At 41.4% G+C, this 14,764-nt stretch overlaps 1 protein-coding gene across 3 annotated transcripts in view; it reads right to left on the bottom strand.

The window, feature by feature from the left end:
- The window catches only part of SLC16A12 (solute carrier family 16 member 12), an 867,838-nt gene that overhangs the window by 294,249 nt on the left and 558,825 nt on the right, over positions 1–14,764 (bottom strand). The gene's annotated exons all lie outside the window — the stretch shown is intronic.

Here is a 14,764-nt window from a genome sequence, read left to right as displayed (position 1 = left end):
GGAGGTGTCCACACTAGGAGAAACAGTCTGGGGTGGACTGGGAACCAAAGGAGGCGCTGGAAATAATTTCCAAAGTTGCCGGGTACTGCACATTTTCAGCAAGCCCAACCCTTTTCCTATGACAAAAATTTGGAAATAAAATTGGTTACCACACAAAAGAGACCCAGGCTGCAGAGGCCTACGAGGAAGTCTCCAGAGTTCCGTATAGGCCAGTCCACTCCTGGATACAGTGAGAAACAAGAATAAATCATATTCCAAAGAACCAATGATACACCTGCGTGGAAAACTAAGTGCAAAAAAAGAAAATGATCAAAGCAACAGCGGGATGAACCATAAAAGCAAACTCCCCGTCCCAGTGCAGCCTTCGCCAGCCATCATTCTCACAGCTACGTACATGCTCCTCCTTGTCTACTTGCAAGCAATGGTATGCCCCAGCCTATCGAAGTGGGCTTTCAAATATACAGCAAATGATAGAGGAATTGCAATGATACACAAAACGTCCTCAAGTACAAGAATTCCTCCTCCCACAAGCAGTCTAGTTTCAAATAGTTAGTGGTGAGCCATCAAATACTATGCAATCTTATATATCACTGTTGATTCGAGGAGACCCTGTTCATGGACGAATTAATTGGCCCTCAAGTCGCTGATATATAACATGGGGTGATGTCCAATCTCCACTTAGTTGAAGTGAGCTAAGGCCCAGCCTTCCGCAAGTAAAAGCACAAACATTGAATGATATTGTTTTCTAGCACTCACTCCACGCATACACTGTTGAAGGCCCCGGAACATATCATTATCACCAAACAGAACCTAAAAGACAGGTATCCAGCTTATGTCCAGTGACTTGACAATGTCCTGCTGACATGCTCATTAAGTGTAAGAGGACTAATCAAAGTAAGAGTTTGTCCAGGGATAAAAAAACAGAGAACTCCAGCTGATTAAATGGCATGAAAGAAACCGGGGTTGACTACTTTGCACCCATATGTGAATTATAAGTGATATCGCGCTATTAACAGTTAAAATAAAACTGACAAGCAGCGCACTACTCAAATGTCAGTAAACTTTAAAAACTAAATGATGAGCTAGCGAAGAAACCTATGGTGTCAACTTCCATTTGGTAATAACCATAGCACTCTGGAATGAATGAGAAAACGGTCAGGAAAAAAACACATTTTCGTTGATGACAATGATCTATTTTAATAAGGGAGATTGCACAATTTACATAAATGTGTTACTCCCACATACATCCCAATTTCTCAAGAAAAATGTAAACATTGTCTGCCTTCTTACAGAGCAAAATCAAAAAATCTGAAAAGTAATAACCAATTTCAGGTAAGCTTCGAAGCACTCTTCCATGTCTAAAAGGTCATCATCAGTATGAATGCATCTCACCCCACACTTGTGAATTGTCTTCCTGCATCCACAGTCAAGACGGTACTCATGAGCAGACATAGTTAATGCCCTTCATCCCAGGAGAAATCCTTTGAAAAATGAAAGTAGATGGCAGCAGTAAAGATCGTGTTTAACTGCTGAAACTGGCATGCACATTTTCTGGAGGCATTGACAAACTGGCGTGGCAATTTATTTTAGGGTATCATGGAAAGTGCCACTCTAATGTAATTAATGCTGGTCACACTGTCATTGTGTCGGAATCAAAATAATATTATACCTCCTATTGCATTGTTTGAATGTGTGTTGGCCTACGCCAAGTTGTCTAAAACATTGTGTAAATAGATTCCGCGGCAAGGTCTTGACCTTAATGTACTGTGTAAATCGCCATCTTGGATTTAGCCGCCATTTTAGGTTCTCTTGTAATGTGGAAGTCACCCTAAACATCAAAATGGAGGCCGAATGACATTTCGAGTGGGATTCTGGCCGTTGTGACCTCCGCACACATGAATAAGTAATATGCCTGCAGGCCACTTATTGGGGTCGCGAACTGAGACCTTGTCCTATCCCTGACCTATGTGTAAATGAACAACTGTATCAGCGGAACTGATCAAAATGCATACATTATGGGATTGACCTGGCAAGGAACCCTAGGCCTGGTCCTAAGAATGGTTAACCCGCGAGGGGGTTGGCCAGAGCAGGATAAAGAGTATAAAAACATGAGTATCCCAATGTACGGTCTCTCACACTAACGCAGTGAACTCTCGTTGAAGTTCGTTCTGTTACTCTGAGAGCCGAATAGCTATCCGTTTGTCAATTGACTTTTTGGTAATTGTTGTAGCTTTTGAATAAAGCACTTTGTATGTTCTTTGTAACCTGTGTTGGTGTGTTTCTTTTGGGCTTCCCGGCCTCATATCAATTTCTCTGTTTTCACAATTGTACTACTGCAACTGTCACAAAACTTTCTCAAGGCAATGTGAACATCGCATTGTACTTGTATGTGGGAATTATAGATATTAGCAAGATAGGGTTCTTGACTGGAGCACCACTGGCAAGTCAATGTTGAAACTGCAATGGACATGCTCTGTGGGCAATGTTGAAAGTGACATGGTCATTTTCTTGGGGCAATTCGAAACTAGTACGCCAATGTGCTTAACTGGGTCAAAACTGGAATGGCACAGGTAATTTTAAATCGGCATAGTACATTTCTGGGGCAATGCAGTATATAAACTAGCAGGTCCACATCATTTCCAGGAATTATACTGATGTGGCAATGTTAAAACTAACGCGCCCCTATTTTGTGGGATTATGCACAAACAGGCATAACCATTTTCTGGCAGGCATAGCAATTTTCTGAAGGCAATGTAAAATCAAGCATGACAATGTGCTTAACTGGGACAACATTATTATGAAAATATTAAAACTGATGGCAATTCTCTGTAGGGAATTTGAACCTGGATATTAATAAATTAGCATGATAATGTGCCTAACTGAGAAACATTGCCATGCCACTTTAGAAGCTGTCATGCCAATGGTCTGCATTCAAAGCAGAGGCTGATGCTGGGATCATTGAAATAATCGGTACTGGCAAATTACTGGCAAATTATCCTTTAGAAGATATCCCAACCTAACTATCCTGCAGCGTTTCACTTGAAAATCTGGTTTGACGTGTGCTCTATCTAGAGGAAATTTACTTTATGTGGCTACGGATTTTCCTTAAAGGAGCCAATCTCTGGAATAGCTGTTCTCTTTCAACCTGTTCAACCTCCACACATTCAATCTCTTCAAAAACCCAGAAGAACTTTTTTTTCAAGAGATTGGAACCATCTTTTTAAGCATTGTAGTGCCCAACAGCAGGAGAGTGTGTAGGTGAAATTTCGCTCTCATAGCATGTTGCTGCGATGAGGTCCTTGTGGACTGTCACTGTGGCACCGTGCCACGGGAGACAGCCAGCTTCTGGGTGCATAGGAGTCTCTTCCAGGTGCCTGCTGCATTGAACCTGAACACGTGCAATGATACAGCCATGTCAAGTGACCTATCCTTTTTGGCTGCTTGAGGCCTTGTGCGGCTGCTGCTATGGTCAGTGGGTTTCTGACCCCAGTCTGGAAGTGGCGATTGGTCTGGGAGGCTAGAACTAAACTCTAGGACAGTGTCATATTGCTAACTTGGTCGACCTTGTCTGCAAGAATTGTGGAAGGGGGCGGTTTGTTATTTGGTTGCCTCTGAACGTTCTGCTGAAGAATCAGCTGCTGGTGAGTGAACATGAGCATCATGTTAACGACTTGCCTTATACTCGAAATAAATCCCTAAGGCTCTGACAAGCATTTCTCAATTGTGCTGAGAAGAATGACTTGTTTTCTAGTATTTTGTGGTCCAAATGCTCTGATTGAAAATACCAGAGTATATTTTGAGGGTGAAGCGAAGACGAAGGGGGGAGAGTAGCGGTCAGCAGAGGTTGATTCGCCATTGTATCATGAGAATTTTCAACAGGCCAGTGCACGCAAACCTCTGAGAAGCCTTTCTTCAAACTCAGAGCATTCACACAAATACTAATTAGGGAATTTTATAATTTGTTGCATGCATGACATAGTAAGGTTGACGCACATGAAATTAAATTGAACATAAGTGTTGAAGCACCTCTACTGAGCACTAAGGTGGTTCAAATAACCTGATCTATTGGGTGTACCCTAGCAGGGAACTCTACAACCACGTGTTAGCATATTGCACCCTTAACAGATGATAAATACACATTTGCATATCAGTCAGGTCTGCCAAGGATGGCAGTCCTACACAGAAATGCTAGGCGATTCCCCCCTGAATAAAAGAGCAGACCAACTTCAGACACGTGTTTCGGCCTTGTTGGGCCTCATCACTGAGTTGAAGCTGGGCCTCTGCAAGCAAAAGTGAACATGGGATCCAAATCTATATTACACTTAGTGAGTTAAGTAAAACCCCAACCTTTTCAAAATTTATAAAAGTGTCGGAGACCCTCTACTGAGGACAAAAAATGGTTCAAATAACCTGTTCTCTTGGTGTGTACCCACTCATGAGTATTTCATTGCTGGACTGCCTTTGTGGGTGGAGCCAGACTGATATGCAAATGGATAATTCCCCTCTGTGAGGGGTGCAGTGAGTTCAAACATGGTTGTAGAGCCTAGTGAGTGGAATACATTCACCCTCTATATCTCTGCCCTAAGTAGACTTATCTCATCCTTTGGCTTTCACTATCATCCTTTTTACTGATGAAACTCAAATATGTCTCTCCATCCCCTCCACCCCCACCATCATGAAGCAGATAACCAACTGAAATCTGTCATTTGGTGACTCTATGTTGCCTCCTGCTGAACTCTTCAGAAATGGAAGTCATCTTTCTCCCAGCTTCCAATGCCATCCCTACCGTCTCCTCTCCTATCTCCTTCCTGTCTGGCCTTCTTGCTCCCTCACCCAAGGCTTGTAATTTTGGGGTCCTCTTTGAAAGCAACCTATGACTGCAACAATTCAACACTACCACCACCTCTGCTGCATATATTCACCTCATTAACCTCAATGTTTGGAAAAGTAATCCTTTTCTTACTAACCACTATACAAATCTTGGATTTCCACTCTTCCCTCTCATTTACTCTTCCTTCTATTGAACACTTCTCTACACTTTCTCCAAATCAAACCTGCATCTAGCTTTCATAACCCTCTTTCCTCGACTCTGGACTCTCAACTTCCTTTTCATCCTTTCCAGCTCTCTCATAAACCCCCTCGGCGTTGGCTGTCTCCTTCAATTTGCTCTCTTTGATCTATCATCCCTGTGCAAAGCTGAGCATCGCTGGAATAAAATGTATCATACTGATCTCATCTATATCTCTAAGCTCTTCTTATGACTCCTCACTTCTTAGTGCTGAAAACAGTATTTTTTGTCTCTCTCTTCTTCTCTTTCACAAAACTCCTGTTGTCTTTTCCAATTGGTTAATGACATGCTATCTCCCACTCCTCTTGACCCTTCTATCTTTTCTACACTTTCCTTTACCGACTTTTCTGACTTTTGTACCTCCAAGTTCTCCTCCTTCTGCTCATCCTTTCCCCATTTCACCTCCCCACCACACTCATTCTCTGTTACATCCCCTCCACTCCCAACATCTCCTCCAATTTACACATGTTTTATATTGTGTAAAGGTGTTTTCACGGTTTACATTAAACCTTATACACAAATTAACAACCACCATACAAAACAAAACATTTCTTAAATGTAAACTTGCATTTGCTACCCGCGTATCTTTCCAGTCACATCCACAGTTTTAAAATAGATATCATACTCAAGATCTCCTGCCAATACCTTTCATCACTACTAAAAAAAAAATTAAAAAATTAAAAACAAAAATCATAGGAAGCACGTATGAGATGTGTATAGCATCAATTGTGTAGGAATCCAACACAAACATATGCAATCTTTATTTGGGGCACAAGAGCACAGCCCTTATGGTTCCTGCCACCGGCTGCATGTGGTGCGGTCACCAACTATTCCTGATGCTCTCACCACTTTCCAAACTCTACTAAAAAGACCTTACCTGGACCCAAGGAACACTAGATGCATTCTCACTATCCTTAAGCTCCTTTCAATGAGTGGCAACTGCATATCTTCTTAAATGTGTGAAAGGCACCTCACTGTCAGGCCACCTTGTGGTCCATGCCAGGGCACTAATGCCAACAGCCTAAAACTCAAAGAAGCTGAAACATTAATTTGACATACAGGTCAAAAACACCCTCAAACAGAAAGAGACTTTCTGTACAGCATCCACGTTCTCTGTGGTAATTGTCTCCATACACCCAAGTTAAGCATCTTTGAGGCTCCATGGGATGCCATCATGATCCTTAACATCAGTAATGTGGCTAAAACACATTCTTTTGATGAAGCCTCTAAACAAGACATTCCTCTATTGTCACCAAGAAAATAACTGCATGGTGATCAGAGCTCTGGTGAAATGCAGATGGGAATATGGCAAAGCACTCCACAGATGCCTCAGAACCAGTCCCAGTGGCTCTACAAGGAACACAATGCAACTGGCTGACACCGCATAGGCTACAGTAACACCAACCGGTCAATCACAACAGAATCAAGTTCAAAATACGCTGCCTTGCCTTCAAAAATAAACACCTCAGTGCCCCGACCTGCATACAGGAGGACATCCTTCAATACCTGCTCACTGTGTCCTTTGCTCCACGGATGTCATTGTGCTGTCTTTTTCCCCATTGCCTTGCACGAGTGCAGTTTATACGGTAGGTGTGCTGCTGTTTTCAGCATCTGGCTCAGGAATGTCATACCTCCCCACAGAAGAGTTGTGCAGTTCCTCTCACTTTTCTGGGCTTCCATTAAAACTTTCCTTGTTCTGCCCTCTTCCCGCTAAAATGACAGCTCGCCCTTCCACAGCTCACGCCACGCTGCACTACACTAACCATTTGGCTGCGAATATTCATGGTGTTGTAATGGACACCGGAACCACCTTGAATGACCATGCTGTCACGCCACAGGAGCACTCACTGTTCCAGGAGGTTATTTAGTTGTTGGTGCATGCAAAATGAAGGTAAACTTTAAGAATAGATATAGACAATAAAGGGAACATGTGAGTGGAATTGCTCAAACCCCAGATTATATATTCTAGGGTTATTTTAATATGTTATTGGCGTTGCCTTCTGACCCATAATCAACTCGATGTATTCAAAATCAAAATAGGAATGCGGTCAGGTTTTAATGTTGTGAAAACATATTTTGAAAACGTGTCTCAGCATTTTCCTCATAAATGTTCACATGAGCATTGTTGCATCATTGCTGCACTAGTGGAGCTATACAGAGGACGATGATGGGAAAAAAGGAAATCCATCCCACCGCTGGAAAACAAGCACTTGCATGTGTGCTTGCCAAAAAGTAATACCGTTGTATTACTGTACCACCGTACTCAATCTGTGTGGGGGAAAAAGAACATGTGCCTTTGGGTTGTTTGCTACTAGAAAGATTGCCTGTGCTTCTTTTTTTTTATCCGGGTGACAACATCTATAAAAATACATGAAACAAGATGGTTTTTAGGATTTTCAAAATAACATAACTTGTTATTTAAGAACCAAGGACAACATCATGTTGCTGGAGTTGGGACTGCACCTGGATTGCAAACACTGTGGCACAGTATGGGCGGGAAGGGTTCTGTGAAAAAGCTGTGCTTTGCTTTGTTCAGTATTTATAGAAGGATGACATACGAGTGTTCCAGCATCGTCCTGTGTTTGGGCTTCCTTTTGATCTTTGATCCACAGCAGGCTCTTAGCAGCTTAAAGTTTGAATGCTTGTTATGCTGTGTGAGACTTTAAAAGAAGTCATCTGCATTACAAAAATAAAGTTTAATAATTGTGGTCCGCACTGAAAAAACATCCATCTGGAAAGCAGAGTTATACAGGATAAAGAAGGCTCCATTGGGCGTCAGGTCACTAGGAGCAAAGCATGAAAGACATGGCAGAGGAGTACAAGGGGCATGTTGCTTTGTTGACCAAAAAAGCGGGTACTTCACACGGAACATTTTGGGCCTGGTGGGCGCAATTCCATAGGAAAACACTCTGTTAATCAGGCCCTTTTTTTTTTTTTACGATTTAACATGCCCCACTTTTCTTACAACTGCGAAGATTTCAAATATGTTTTCTAACAGCAGTTGTCCTTGTCACTGCAACATACAGCAGATTTTCCTTCAGCAGAAAGTCTCTCTTGTTGAGTCTCTGTATTGATATCTCATTTGCTGCGGCTAATGGACATTACAACCTTGAACAGCTTTAATTTGCACCACAATATCACTATAATACATGCATGAAATAACCTAACACAATAACACAATAACTGTTATGTGACAAAGCCCAATATCATCATACAAAAGATTATTTGGGGTTGCATTAGCGAAGAAGTTGGCAGAGGGTGGGGGCATGGCACACAGTAATCAAAAGTGGCTGTCTTTGTTATTGTCATTACATGCTCTATTATCCATTGAAACCAGCCCTTGCTTATGAAACTTTAAAAATATCGCTGGTGGCCCCTCGCTTGAGATGTTTCACAGACTGACGATGTTCCACAGACTGACACAATAACATGGATACTTATTTTTAATTGAACACAAAGTTGGCACTAGTGAAAAAATATATCCACCAACTAATCTCAATCTTCTAAATTTCACAACAGCCTCATTTGTTGTCCAATCTGTTGCACCCTGAAGAATGTGAGTACGCGCGTGTGTGTGTGTGTGTGTGTGTGTGTGTGAGAGAGAGATTTATTTAATACACTCATAGCCTACGGCTTTGTATATATAAAAGACAGGATACAAGGTAAACACATACAACATATAACACATACCCTTAAAACATATTTCTTCTATAGTACATCAAATAAAGAGAACAAGGAAGAATCATATCGGTCATGTGACAAGCGAGAGGCAAGTTAAGATGGATAATAACAATCTAATATATGCATCTTAAAACCAGTCTAAAAGTCCATTCGACAATTCATCTATAATATCTTTACACTTCCAATAAAAGTTAACCACAATACATATAAAATTAAGCTCATTACCTTTCATACATTTTGAGCAAATAGAAGACATATCGCAGTCACATTCGTTATTGTATGATTTAACATAACTTTGCCAAATAGGATTTAAGCTCAACATTGAGCAATTATGTGTTCCAGTGTTTCCAATACGTTATTGGCGCATTCGTTCAGATCTAGGTAGGCCAACCTTCGCACCGTTGAGCTCTAAAACATCGCTAACATTACATTTTAGAAGTAGGTACTGTCTAATAATATTGCTACTCGGATAGGCCATTATGTATTTGGCCTTACATATGTGAGCAATTCTGTACTAGAGAAAAGGACCACTATTAGTGTTAATGGATAAATTAAAATGATTGTTCTCATAACTGTAGATAGTCAGTTTCTGTTTTATCCATCGTTTATCCACATGCACTCGGTTAAAAACATGACTTCACTCAAAACCTGCATACCACTTATTGTGTAAGGTCATTATTTTGCCCATAAAACCCATGATATTACATTGTTCAAGACATGGGCCTCATCACGACTTTGGCGGTAACCCTTAAATCCGGCGGTAGCGCTATTACCGCCAGATTTAATGGTCAGCCAAATCAGGACTTCGGCGGATTTCGACCCAGCTTAGCTGGGGGGAAATCTGCCGAAAATTCGCGCTCATACCGCCGGCAGGAAATTCGCTGGCGGTATTAACGCGAAATTTCCCCATTGAGCCCAATGGGGAACGGGGCATTCCCGAATGGGCTCAATGGGGAATGGGGATTAACATTACCGCGAAACTCGTGTTCCGGCGCTACTAGCGCCGGGGAGTTCGGCGGTAGGGCTAATACCGCCAGCGGTAATACCGGCAGCGTTACCGCCCAAGTCGTGATGAGGCCCACAGAAAGGTCTGTACATATCTTATCATTATCGTGCCATTATCTAGGACAGCAGGTTTTCAAAACACATGACTGCCCTAAAAATGAAATCAGACAGTATTCCACTCAGGTCAAATTGTAGATACAGAAATTCCACGGTTAGCGTTTGCGACATTCTAAACAGTTTTTGTAGAATTTTCGCTTCACATTTTTGCAAAATGGTGGCCCCATACCTCTGTACCATAGTTCATTACAGGCAAGATTTTGGAGGTATACAACAAGATCGTATGAACTGAGTATCCCCCATTCTTCCCAATAAATGAACTTATAGCATTTACTGATTGCATACATTTTGCTTTTGTTTCAGTCCAGTGCATATTCCAATTCAAGTTCTCATCCGCATGAACACCTAAATATTTGTATGACTTTACACATTCAAATTGAAAACCATTGAGCAGTCACGCAGTTTCAGTTCTCAGTTTGGTTTTCCCTGAGAACACCATGATCTTACTTTTACCAATGTTCACTTTGGGACCATCAATATCAGCATATTCACCCAGAGCATCAATCCTTTTTTGGAGCCTTTTGGGAGAATGGTCCAGCAAGAGTAAGTCGTCTGCGTAAGCAAGCCAACTAATTGTTTCTGAGACTACTTTCACTGGACAGTCGTTCAAATTACTAAAAGCATCTTTCAGATCCATGAGGTAGAGAGTAAAAAGGGTTGCTGCAGCTATGCAGCCCTATTTCACACCTCTTCTCGTACTCATAGATGCAGATAGCTCGCCTACCCCATCAAGTCGAACCCTTATGCTAGTGTCAGTATGGAGTAGCATTAGCATTTTGAATAGCCCAGGCGGAATATTCAAGCCACTAATTTTCTCCATAGTTTGTTCCACATCACGGTATCGAAAGCGCCACTGAAGTCTATGAAAGCACAATAAACTGCGGTCTCCTGTCTCAACCAAGCATATTCAACAGCGGAAACCAATATTAATAGATTATGGGACGTGTTAGGTGTCATTCTAAAACCCATCTGATTCGGAGGCAGGATATCCTTCGCTCCATGAATTTAGTTAAAGTAATAAGACTTTTACGAAGATTTTGGCCGTTATGTCCAGCATTGCTAACATACAGTAGTTGCTAGCACATTTCCAGGCACCCCTCTTGTATACAGGAAGAATGTGTCTCTCACGCCAAGTAGCTGGGAGATTGCCACATTCTCCAATGTGGACAAAGAGACGATGTAATGCATGTGCCCACATTCCCGCTGACAGGCTATTGCATATGCCATCTGGTCCTGCAGCGCGGGAATTATTAAGGCTCTCTATTATTATAGTTATGTCTAAAATAGTTGACTTACATTCCCATTTTGCACAGGTAGTGTCACTTCATAATCTACGGGAAGAGTAGCCCCCAGTGTGGACTTATTATGGGTTGCCCACTCAGATTCAGGTACAAAGTTTATGGGCAAATCTCTTTTTGCAGTCCCCCCTTATCACTTTCCAGATTTCAGTTGTATTTCTAGAGGCAGCGAGGTAGGCAATCTGTTGCCATCTCTCCCTCTCACATCTAGATTTATGTTCTCACAGCCATCTATGACAGTTATTTTTGACTGATTTAATGTGACTGCTAACCTCACAAGAAGTATATATACCTAGTATGGGGTAAAGGATCACAGAGATATTAGCACACAATGTTTTCTTTGCCGCAACAATCCTGGAATCATAGTGGAGCGCTTATTATAGACCTTATTACAAAGCTCATAGGGACTTTTATAGTTTCTTCTCTTAGTAATGGCACTCCACGCTAACACTAGCATCCGCGTCTGCCTAAATGCTGTAGGTGAACTATCAGATGACATAAAAACCACAAAAGGTGTAAAACAGGGTTGTCCTCTTGGAGCCCTGTTGTTTAAACTTTTCATAGCCGACTTACCTGAGGCACTCGCACAAACACGGTGCTTTCCCCCCAAAGTAAATGGGACCCATGTAAGCCATATAATCTATGCAGATGATATAGTGCTGCTTGATAGCACAGAAATAGGCTTACAAAGACTATTGTCAGCTTTACAGACCTATCTAATGGCAAATCATCTTACTATAAATGTGAAAAAATCGCAAGTGATGGTTCTAGGACAGAAAACCAAATTGAAAAAAGCGGCTTTCAACTGGAAACTAGACAACGAGTCACTGACCAAAACGGACGCAATTCGATATTTGGGCATCTCCTTTAATATCTCGATCAGAGAATGGAGTTGGACCAATGATGTCCAATGTCGTATGCGAATGTTTGCTTTGAAAGGACGAAAACTGCACACAAACTATGGAAAATTTTCCCTCCAACCATTAATGACCTTTTACCGACAAAAAGTGACCCCGGCGGTATGCTTTGGCAGCGAAACAGGGTGGAATATCAGCGCAGGTTTCTGGTCTCAATTAGAGGGTTGTTTTTGGCGCAAGGTTCTCCATCTTCCACAATCTGTCTCAATGGTGGCATTGAGGCATGAATTTGGTCTCGTATCTGTACATCCTACTGTATTGTGGAAATCAATGGTACTTTTAGGGAAATGCAAATATTTCCAGTATCAAAAGCATACTCCATTCTAGCGAATGAAAATCATGACACAACTGCCTCACTAATAAATAGTTGGGAAGAGAAATTATTAGCCATTCTGAAAGAGGCAGATATTAAAATGTCTCTGGTCACAAAGATACCACAATTGGAAAAAGAAAAATTCAAACAATGGAAGTGGATCATAAATGCAGAACTTTATTTCTTTTACACTAGTAATCAATAGCGAGAAAGCAGATACTATATTAGTTCCATTGCTAACACAAGTGTCAGGATATTGCTGTATAAAGTGGGAAGTAGCCTATCTGAGGCATTTTTAGCCTTGTCGAGGTTAGGTGCATTCCAGTGTGTTCGATTTTGAATATCGTTCAAGAAAATATCACCATTTAGATCATAAGAGCTAGGCACATTATTGTCTTTAAAGGACATAAATAGTACACACAAGGGCAGATGGTCACTTTCTTCACGGGTCAGGATAGCCATGTCCTCCACCAGTGTCAGACCCTGCCGTTTAGCAAAGACATAGTCAATGGTTAAGGCAATTCTTCCACTGATACGCATGTAGGCCATGTGTGCATCCCCAGCACCATAACCATTAAGTCAAGTAAAACCATAAGCATCTAGCAAGTTCGCCCAGACCTTTCCTTGATGGTTAGTAACTGTCTGCATGACCGGAGCTGAATTGTTTAACTCAAATGGATCTGTGTTACATTGATCAATGATAGTGTTAAAATATCCCATCATCCATACTGCTAGCCCCTTATCCATACTGCTAGATAAAGCAAGTTTGCGTCTAAGATTCTCTTCACTGTCAGCACATTGCAATCAGTTGCAACACGATTATGAGGGTCATAGATTTTAATTAGAATAATGGCAGTTTGAAAATGTGTAATTTTAACAACCTGAAACATGGTCGATTAACCCTTTATTTCAGTTAGATTAGAGACCACGACTGCCTAACTGAAATCAGTAGGCCTCCCTTTGGACACCAAATGGGGCCTCTAGTGGCCAGTCTCTGCAGGGTATTGTGGCCGTCGAAGGGGGTCAAATCAGTCATCCAGGTTCCCTGGAGAGCAATGATTGAAAAAAGGTCCATGTGTGTCAGTAATCCATTGTCACCAAAAAGATGTGTAAATCCTCACTTGTTCCATGAACACAAGATGTTAACATCATCGAGATATCGAGGATAAGTGACATTTGAAGATGACCGGGAGCCATTGCCAATAGTCATCTCCAGTATCTAGCGCATCACTACATGTATCTTCACTGTGTTTGTCACAGTACAGATTTGGTTGTCAGGTATTTGTCCAATGGCAACACACACTTCATTGTTATTTTGAGTACTTCCTGTAGTATGATTTCATGAGGGGCCGCTTCTCATTACCCTGTTTTCATTGTTAGTCGTTATGGGTATACTCCTCTTGTTCTGTTTGTGTGTAGTTACAATATATTCGTTCTAAGTTTGGTGGAAAACATTTTCACAATTCTACAGGTATTTCCTGATCTATAAAACTCATTTTCATATTTGAGAATGTAGTCTAGGGTAGTTTCAGATTTAAACCAAATATTAGATATATTTTTAGCTATTTTTTCGACCTGATATACAATTTTAATGTCATCAGATGTAACGGTTCTTAGGGCTACGACAGTGTGGAGTATACATATTACAGCTGCTCTATTCAGTGGCGGGAGGTATTCCACTGAAGACACAGGCTGCAGTTGTAGTGCATGAAATTGGTTGCGATTAACAACTACAGAGTTGTTAGTCGCAGCATTATTATGTATCTGTTTAATTTCTGCCCAGATATCAGTTAGTTTGGCTTGTCTATGTAGACCTGTTTGTGTTGCAGAAATCATAACCTGTGCCGGACATACAACATTACAATGTACAACCGCACCAGGCCTGGCAGAAGGTCAAGTAGACATGCCACAATTACCAGGTGGCAGGGATTCAACAACTACAACTTCACTCCTGGACTGGTCACCCCCCAACACCGTCTGAGGTGGGACAGGGATTTCAACATTAACAGGCAAAGGGTTGGTATCATTAGGGACATCAAGGTGGACAATATTTCCAGACACATCTGTATCAGTTACAATACATGCATTCTTAAACATGTGGGGTCTTTTAGCGTACATAAATGCCTGTGATGCAACTTTGTTTTTACGTCTTTTAGAATCCCATTTAGATGTTGCCTCAGCCTACTCAATACAATAAGTGTGTGTTATTAGACCACCAGAGGTTGTAGCTACTTCAGGTAGTAGCATACTACATTCTACATTTCCTGTCACATCTGTATGTCTACTTTGATCCACCACCATTTTCCAGCCATGATTGATACCCTTATGGAGAAGGATAGACTGAATTTCAAGTTTGTTCTCTACC

This window comes from Ambystoma mexicanum, chromosome 8 (genome assembly GCF_040938575.1).
Source record: "Ambystoma mexicanum isolate Mex_15411 chromosome 8, UKY_AmexF1_1, whole genome shotgun sequence".
Classification (NCBI taxonomy): Eukaryota; Metazoa; Chordata; class Amphibia; order Caudata; family Ambystomatidae; genus Ambystoma; species Ambystoma mexicanum.
This window is presented reverse-complemented; position numbering and strand designations above follow the sequence as displayed.